General features: G+C 42.5%; 1 pseudogene; it reads left to right on the top strand.

Moving 5' to 3' along the window:
• Positions 1-6,808: 6,808 nt before the first annotated feature.
• Positions 6,809-7,629, top strand: LOC102854340 (annotated as a pseudogene).
• The last annotated feature ends 1,753 nt before the right edge of the window (positions 7,630-9,382 follow it).

Here is a 9,382-nt window from a genome sequence, read left to right as displayed (position 1 = left end):
GGTTGGCGCAGGATAGAGCAGGGTTTAGGGCTGTTGTGCATAGGGTCGCTATGAGTCGGAAACGACTCGATGGCACATAACAACAACAACAACATATTCCAAGCAATGGAATAGCTGGGTCATATGGAATTTCGATGTTCAGCTTTTTGAGGAAATGCCAAGCTGCCTTGCAGAGTGTTTGTTCCGTGTTAAAATCCTACCAACAGTGTAGGAGAGTTCTTGTATCTCCATATGATCTCCAACGGGTATTATTTACTCTCTTTTTAAACTTTGCCACTGCTGTTGTGAGAGTATCTCATTGTGGTTTTGATTTAGATCTCTCTTATTGTCAATGATTTTGAGCATTTCTTCATGTATCTGTTGACCAGCCAAATATCTTCCTTTGTGAAAAGTCTTTCCATGTCTTTTGCCTATTTTGTAAATGAGTTATCCATCTTTTCCTTGTGAAGGCCTTACAGTACAATATTTTTGCAGAGACCTTTATCCTGTGTCCTGATTTTTCTACTAAGTTGTTCTGGAGCCCTAAAGGTAAGGAGCTTCACTGCCAGCACAAAAGCATACCATTCAAATTTGCTGATTAATGCACAGGAGAAAGATGGGCACTTTCTTATCCTGTGCAATTTACAGCCTTTGAAAACTCATTGGATGCTTTGCTTTGGATTGAAACAGATATAACAAGTACTATAAAATAACCTGAAATCATGAGTGACTTTATATTGACATAGAATCCAGATGTAAATACATTTAAAAGGTAAAAGGTGCACCTGACTCAGGCCATGGTCTTTACAATTATTTGCTATACATCAGGGCAATGAATAAGGATGACAGAAAAAGGATCATGCCTTTGAGTTGTGGTGCTAGAGAAAAGTATTGAACATTTCCTGGACTGCCAAAAGAACAAATAGATTTGTCCTAGAGCATAGGAAACCAAGTTGCACCTTGGAGGCAAGGATTTTGACATTCCATTTTGCATGCTTTGGTCATGTTACCAGGATGGACCAGTCCTTGGAGAAGGACATGATGCTGGAAGGGTGGAGGGACAGCTCATGACAAGAAGACCCTGGAAGAGATAGATTGACACAGTAACTGGGATAATGGGGGAAGATGTATCAGAGACAATGACATTAACTCAGGATAGGGTACAGTTCAATGCCATTGTACATAGGGTCACTTTGAATCGCTGGTGACCTGATGGCATATAACAAGTAAATAACAAGCACTTGCTGTGTTAATATTTGGTAAAGAGGAGGGACAGAAAAAGTGAGGAAAATCTTTAGATCCAATTCAGAACTACTCATAATTGACCTTTTCACGCAGAGTTTCAGAGGCTATAACCACAGGGTTTAATGATAGGCTTAGTAGTAGGAAAGTGCACTGCAATGTCAAAGGCATGCAGTTTAAATCCACCAGCTACTCTGCAGGAAAAGGATAAACAATCTTCTCCCATGTGATTTACTGTATCCTGTCTCTGAAAACCTAGCAGAAGGTCAGCCTTATAATATAAGGCTGTTCTGACTCAAGATAGCATGAACACCAACAATCGCAGGAAAAGGGTTGACCATCTTCCTCCCTCAGAGAAGCTGGTGATTTCAAATTGCCTGCCTTTGGGTTGGCAGCACAACATCGTACCCACCAGACCACCAGAGCTTCTTAATTTGATTGGAATAATGAGCATAACAATGGATTCAAATATTCCAACCATCATGAAGCTAGTGCAGGGCCAGGCATGGTTTTGTTGTTTATACATAGAGTCACCAGGATTCAGGGACAATTTAAAGACAACTAACAGCAACACATCTATGTAACTAATTATTTGTTCTCTGAATCTACAAAAAGCAAACATGTTAAAATGCAAATCTATTTCACTCTCTGGGTAAATCCTATGGCAGCCACAGACTAACTATTCTAAAGTATAATCAGCCACTGATTGGCTTGGGTTTTCTCCTGAATTTTTTTTTAAGGGGCATATCTGTCTGTGCTCATGCATGTGTATGTGAAACAAAGACATTTGATTGAAAGTTTATCAAGAAAATTGGTTTTCCACAAAGAGCTCCGGTATCCTAGTGACTAAAAGCTGCACTGCAATCCTGAAGGTGCATGGTTCAAATCCACCAGATGCTCCACTGGAGGAGGGGCAATTTCCTCCTGTGTCACTCAAATCTGATTCTACAGTACACAACAAGAAAAGAAAAAAAATTGATTTTTCATTCAATCATTCCTACGCATTGTGTTTTGTAACATGAATTACAATACCTACAAGGGCATTTAACTGTATGGACCACACAAACTGTGGCTCTGAGAAGAGTGGGAATCCCAGAACACTTGATGATGCTTATGTGAAACCGATACTTGGACCAGGAGGCAGTTGTAAGAACAGAGCAGGAAAACACTGCATGCTTCAAAACTGGGAAATGTGTACACCAGGGATAGGTCCTTTCTCCATACCTTTTCACCCTATATGCAGAACAGATTATCTGGGAGGCTGGGCTCTGTGAGGAGAAATGTGGCATCAGTACTGGAAGTAGACTCATCAACAGTCTGTATTATGCAGATGACACAACCCTGCTTGCTGAAACTGAGGAGGACCTGAAGCGCTTGCTGCAGAAGGTCAAGGACTACAGCCTTCAATAAAGATTGAAGCTCAACATCAAGAAAACAAACTTTCTCACCACTGGGCCAATTGGTAGCATCATGATAGATGGTGAAGAGATTGAGATTAACAGCTTTAGTTTGCTTGGCTCTACAATCAACATTGTTGGTACCAGCAGTCAGGAAATTAAAAGATAAATTGCATTGGGAAAGTCTGCTGTCAGAGACCTCTTCAAAGCATTGAAGAGAAATTATGTCAGTCTGTAGATTAAAGTGCACCTGATTCAGGCCATTGTCTTTGCAATTTCTTGTTATGCATCAGAGAGCTGGACAATGACCAGGGATGATTGAAGGAGAATTGATGCCTTTGAGCTGTGGGGCTAGAGAAGAATATTAGATATACTATGGAGTGCTAAGTGAACAAACAGGCTTTTCTTAGAGTAAAACCAGGATGCTTCTTGGAGGCAAAGATTCTGAAGCTTGGTCTGACATACTTTGGACATGTTGCAAGAAGGAACCAGTCCTTGGAGAAGGACATCATGCTTGGGAGGATGGAGGTACAGTGCAAGAGAGGAAGACCCTCTATGAGATGGATTGATTCAGTGACTGGGGTAATAAGGGTAGGTATGTTGGAGAGAATAAGGTTGGCACAAGATAGAGCAGGGTTAGGGTTATTGTACATAAGTTCGCTATGAGTCACAGGCAACTTGATGACACATAACAACATCAGTGTAATCATACTCTTCTCACTTTTCCTCTGTGATTCTCATTTCCATAAATTCTATTCTACTCCTTCCTGTTTCCTAAGCCTTATCCCTGGGAAAATTCTGCCCTGCTTGGTCTTATAGGACCATTTATTCCGAGTAGTATTCTATAATACACTTTCCCTTATGGATCTACTGCTTGGCTGAAAGTTAAGTTTCTGGGATCAACAGATGATTAAGGTAAAGAACAAAATCACTCAAATCAAGTTAGTTCTGGATTATTAGCACCTGCAAATCCTTCTTCGGTGCTCACTCCTCTTACCCTCTGCCTCTGTTTTTTTAAGTATGACAACTTGCAGATAGAACGGAAATTCTTCAATTGAGGTTCCAAAACAATTCTGTAAATTCTTTCTGTCCCATTCCCCTTTGTCACAAGAAAACCGATCTTTCCACTGTAGAAGATTAATTCTTTCCCCAAGATAAGGAGGTCAACAAAGGAAGAGTTGAAAAGAGCAGGTATGAAGAGAGTACATTTACTCTTCCCTGGTTGATTATCTCTTTGCTCAACATTTGGCATTTGCAACAGTTAAATCTATTATTTAATTATTGAGGTAGCTCTGGTGATTTTGTGCTAAGAAACTGCACTGCAGTTCTGAAGGCTTCAAGTTCAATTCCATCAGCGGCTCTGTGAGAGGATGGGCAATCTCCTCCTGTATGATTAACTGTCTCTGAAAGCCAGCTGGAGGGTGAGTCAGGGACTGGTTCCATCTCGATGGCACATAACATCTAATTAATGTATGCATTAATAACAAACATCTGAGAGTTGCTAGCACTGACGTATGAGGCAAGGGTAGCTTATCTGTGGTGGTTATGTGGCAGCGTGGCTGGGCCACAGTACCTGGTGGATTGGCTGTTACATGGTAATACTGTTCTCCATTTTTTGTGTAACATAGATCTTCACATAAGACTTGGTGATTGAAACTAATCATGTTAGTAAATTTAGAATACATAAATTCTATCATTTCACATTCTTTGCCAGCATAAGAAACTATCTTATTTTCACAACCACTCTAATCTCTTCTTAGATGGCTCATCCTCCTTTTCAAACCAATACACAGTCTTTAATGTCTACAGTCATGACAATGGAGGATGCATTCTCTTTATTGAGACCTAGAACAATTTTAAAACAGCACTTTCCTAATATTAAAAAATAAATAAAAGCTGACACTTTTACACTCCCACATCTTTCATCTCTGAAGTAATGGAGGAGAGTAAAAGAGGCCTTATCAGAGGAAACTGTTCAGAAAGTCGTCTAGCAAATCAGGTGGAGAGTTGGGATCATTTGGTTTGCAGCAACTTGGAGGTTCTCTGGAGAAAGGAGGAGGGGGGAAAAATTACTGATGGTGCCTTCACCTCCCCTTTAAGTCTGTTTCCCTCTCCGCACTGTCTTCCATCCTTACCTTCTATCTGGAAGATGAGAAAGTGGGCAGAGCCCTTGAGTGTGGTAACAATCTGGGACACAAGAGAGACTATCTGGGCTTCTGCTGGGTCCAGAGATGAAACCAGAAAAAGGGCACCAAGATTTGGGTTCTTTGGCTAAAGCTTGTTAGAAATAGATGGACAGACCAAGAAAAACATCAAGAGTTTCATCAGAAAGAGGTATGGCAGAGGAATACATATCCAGTGTGTCTGGGAAGGATTTAGCAGAATAGGGAAGGTGAACTCACTTTGCAATTCTGGTGCATCTAGACAGAGATTTTGCGTCTTTGTCTGAGAAGAATTGTAAACAGAAGATCCTAGTAACTGCTCCTTCAAAAAGATGGCCCGCTCCATTTCCAACTGCTGCCGCTGAAGAGAAACCAAAAGAGGCAGAGAGGAGCTAGAAATGTCTGTATCCCAATGACTTCCAACACATAAGCCTTGCCATACTTACTTCACGGCCCAGACGAATGGCAGCTTCTGTGAAGCGATGTCTCTCTGCCTTAAAGTGTTCCTGCTCCTGAACAAAGATGGACTTGGCTTCCTTCAGTCTCTGCTCTTCTTCTAGAAAGTAGGATCCTTGGAGATTGGCTGGCAGCTCCTCACCAGAGCTAAGCTGCTCCTGCATGTTGAAGGGTGCAAGCATGGAGGCTGACTGCTGCTCCTGCATTGCAGAGGTGAGTCAGAGAAGCCTCCTCATGCCCCTCACCTGGAAGCAGTGCTGTTGCCAGGCAATCAAGTCCTTACTCCGCTGAATCTCCTGCTGCAGCTGGTCCAGTTTCTTCTCAAAGTCAGTGACACTGACTGTGGAGTCTCTCCCTAAAAGTCCTGTTGCAGGCTGGCCTGCAACAAGTCAGCATGAAAATGTAGAATTTATATAAACAGGATTTCAAGTTTCAAGTCCCAAGACAGTATGTCTGATAGACACGCACTGGCCTCAACCTTCACTCACACAAGGTGTCCTAGTGGAGGTTAAGCCTACCTTGTTTCATCAGTATCTCTACTTTCTTTTTGAGGCAGCTCCACTGTTTCCACAATGCACTACAGTCCACAGCTATGGACACATGGGCTTTCTGGGGAGGGAAGGACGATATCCAATAGGAAAGAGAAAGAAAATATCTTCAGTGAAGATGAGCTGTTAAACCAGTGCTTTTAGATAAAGCTGTCAACAGAAGCCTCCTAGAAAGTGGAATGTTACTATCCGGCTCCTGCTGAGAAACCATCTTCATCTCCCACCTGATTGTACAGTTGTTAACTGTCAGATTATGGCATCAGGAGTCTGTCTCAAGTTTCTATCCTCCCTGTTTGACACACATAAAAACTCACCGTGGAACTATCCCAAGGGTGACCCAAGAGTCCAGCCACATCCTTGTCTAGCCTGATTAGCAAGCGTCTGAGTTCTTCATTTTCCCTAGAAACTGCTGTCATTTGGTTCTCGAGATTTCTCAACACTGTCTGGAACAACTCTTCTTCTTTTCTGAAAGATGGAACAGGACAGCTGAAAGAGAAGCAAATAATTCAGAGCTAACCAAAGCACCACAGCTCACTTTTCCCAACCCCTCAAACCCTGCCTCCCAACACAGCCAGCCCTTTCCTACTTGCTGCTGGTTTTGCCAATTTTCCACAAGGTCTTCTTCCCATTGGGTGGCTTCAAACTGTTGAGCATATTAATTTCTAAGGGAGAAAGGAGGAAACAGAACGTGTGTGGTTTGTGTGGATGATGAGGAGCCTTCTCCCAGGAACATTTCTATCTTTCTATCCCACCATCTCCAACCCCATCCTGAGACTGACTTCCATAGTGATTCCACTGTTTCTTCTGCATTAGCTGCATGTGCTCCTTGAGCTTCCTCAGCTCCTCCTCCTTTTTCATTAACTCAGAGTCATACTGTGTCTTCCGGCTGATGAGCAGTTCTTGTAATTGCTTCACCTGGTTAGCAGTGGGTGGGGAGAGGGAATCATGGAAGTACAAAGGCATAAGCCATCAGTGAGGTGGGGATAAGAATAATGCCTTCCCTTTTCATTCTCTTGGCACCACCATGGTGGTCAGCAAGAACAAGCATCTTACAAAAGGTGGCAAAAAAGGAGGCAAGAAGAAAGTGGTTGAAACACTTTCTAAGAAAGATTGGTATGATGTAAAGGCACTAGCTATGTTCAGTATAAGAAATATTGGGAATACACTAGCCACAAAGACTCAAGGAACCAAAACTGCATCTGATGGACTCAAGGGTCATGTTTTTGAACCGAGCCTTGCTGATTTGCAAAATGATGAGGTTGCATTTAGAAAATTCAAGGTAATTACTGAGGACGTTCAAGGCAAAAATTGCCTCACTAACTTCCATGGCATGGATCTTACTCATGACAAAAATGGCAGAGTATGATTGAAGCTCATGTTGATGTCAAGACTACCCGGGGTTATTTGCTTCGTCTGTTTTGTGTTGATTTTAAACACACACACACACACACACACACACACTACAATCCAATTCAGAAGACATCTCAGCATCAAGAAGTCCGCCAAATCCTGAAGAAAATGATGGAAAGCATGACCCGAGAGGTGTAGATAAATGACTTGAAAGAGGTGGTAAATAAATTGATTCCAGACAGCATTGGGGAAGACATAGAAAAGGCTTGCCAGCCTATTTATCCTCTCTGTGATGCATTTGTTAGAAAAGTATAAATGCTGAAGAAGCCCGAGTTTGAACTGGGCAAACTCATGGAGCTTCATGGTGAAGGTGGTAGCTCTGCAAAAGCTACTGGAGAAGAGACAGGTGCTAAAGTTGAACGAGCTGATGGCTATGAGGTACCAGTTCAAGAATCTGTTTCTAATTCAGACTTAATAATGACAAATAAAAATTAGTATTGGGGGGAGTGGGAGAACAGTGTCTTCACAGTGCAACAGTAGTATCTTCACATGAAGAGAAAAGAGCAATACCTTCTATGTACAAGGGGGGGGGGGGTTAATGGTTCTAGGAAGCCTGCTATCTTCCCTTACTGTCTGTCTGAAGGCACAGCCTGGGACTCTACCTCTTGCCGAGCTTTGTTCAAGTCACTATGCAGTCCCTTGTTCTGCTCCTCCAGCTCTTGTTTCTGGGCCAGCACAGCAGCAATCTTCTGCATACATAGCTGAAGCTGAGCCTGCAGCCAAGAGAGAATTAAAAAAAGGCTTTTCTAAGAAATAGATTATCATTAATATTAAGAAACGCCAGTTGGCATTAGGATCATCTCGAGGACTTTTTTTTATACAGATTACAAAATCTACAACCTAAAATTTTGATGTGTAGGTCTGAGGTTGGATTTCAGAAATTTGCAGCTTACCAAGTGTCCGGGTAGTGCAAGCAGTTATCTCAGTCATCTGCTAACTGAATAGCTTTAGGTTCAATTCTACCCAGAAGCATCTCAAGAAAAAACTGGCAACCAGCTTCCAAAATATCAGCCACTGAAAACCCTATGGAGCACAATTTTACTGACACACATGGGGTCACCATGTGGTGGTGGGGGTGGTTGTGTACTGTTGAACTGGATCTGACCCATAGCTGACCCTCCAGGGGGTTTTCAGCATCCGTTAAATACATGCGAGGAGATTGTTCATCCTTCTCCTAAGGAGCAGCTGGTGGCCTCGAACTGCATGCCTTTGAGATTGCAGCATAGCTTTTTGCCATTAGGCCACCAGACCTCCCTTGAGTTTGCTATAAGTCAGCATCAAAATTCAGGACAACTAGATAGTAGTTTCCAGGTATTATTGAGGTACTAGTCCAGAAATCACACTTTTGAGAGCCACTACACTGAGCCCTACTCTGCTTCTTTATCATCCATTCCCCTATAGATCATAGGTAGCCTTTTTGGGCATTTTCATTTTTTTCTGTGCCTGTTATATTGATTCTCAACATTCAGGGCCTGTGGAGATAGTTGCTCATCATCCTTAGAGGCTGTTTTGTGAGTTGTTTGGAGGTTCTAGCAGGGGAGCGCAGCTACTCGTATACCCTTGACCGAAGGACGGTCTTCCTTCTATCAGGGATGGTCGTCCTCTTCAACCGAGCACGCAGCTTCGGGAGGGACGCACATGGATCGGTGAGGGAGGAAGGGGACACCCGCCTAGCCAGCCAGATCAGTCGAATCAACCCTGGCGATCAATGGGGTGACAGGAGTCGCAGCCAGATCACCCTCACATCCTAGAGGCTGTTTTGTAAAGCAGTTAAGAATGCACAGGGTCTGAAACTCAAGATGGATTCAAGTCCTGCCTATGCTACTTGCAAACTATGACTCAGTAAGTTGCTACCTTCTGAGTCATTGCCTCTCCTCAGATTAGTAAAATAAGGAGAAATTCCTGCCTCTGCATAAAACATGAATGCTTATCTCAGTGCCCAGCTGAACACCACTGCTACTTATTGGCATTATTGTTGTTGTTGTTGTTGTTGTTATGTGTGGTCAAGTTACCTGTAACTTACAGTGACCCTATGTACAATAGCTCTGAACCCTGCTCTATCTTGAGCCAATTACTGTTGAAATGATCTTTTCGTGTAAGATCTGTGTCTTTCCGTCTTCTCCAGGGTAAAGATCAGATAAAAATAAAATGTAAAAACCAAACTAAAATAAAATGTCACACTAGACAT

The sequence above is a fragment of the Elephantulus edwardii genome, unplaced genomic scaffold (genome assembly GCF_000299155.1).
Source record: "Elephantulus edwardii isolate Elephantulus edwardi_28Jun2011 unplaced genomic scaffold, EleEdw1.0 scaffold00012, whole genome shotgun sequence".
NCBI lineage: Eukaryota > Metazoa > Chordata > Mammalia > Macroscelidea > Macroscelididae > Elephantulus > Elephantulus edwardii.
Note: the sequence above shows the minus strand (reverse complement) of the source record. Positions and strands in the feature narration are given on the sequence as shown.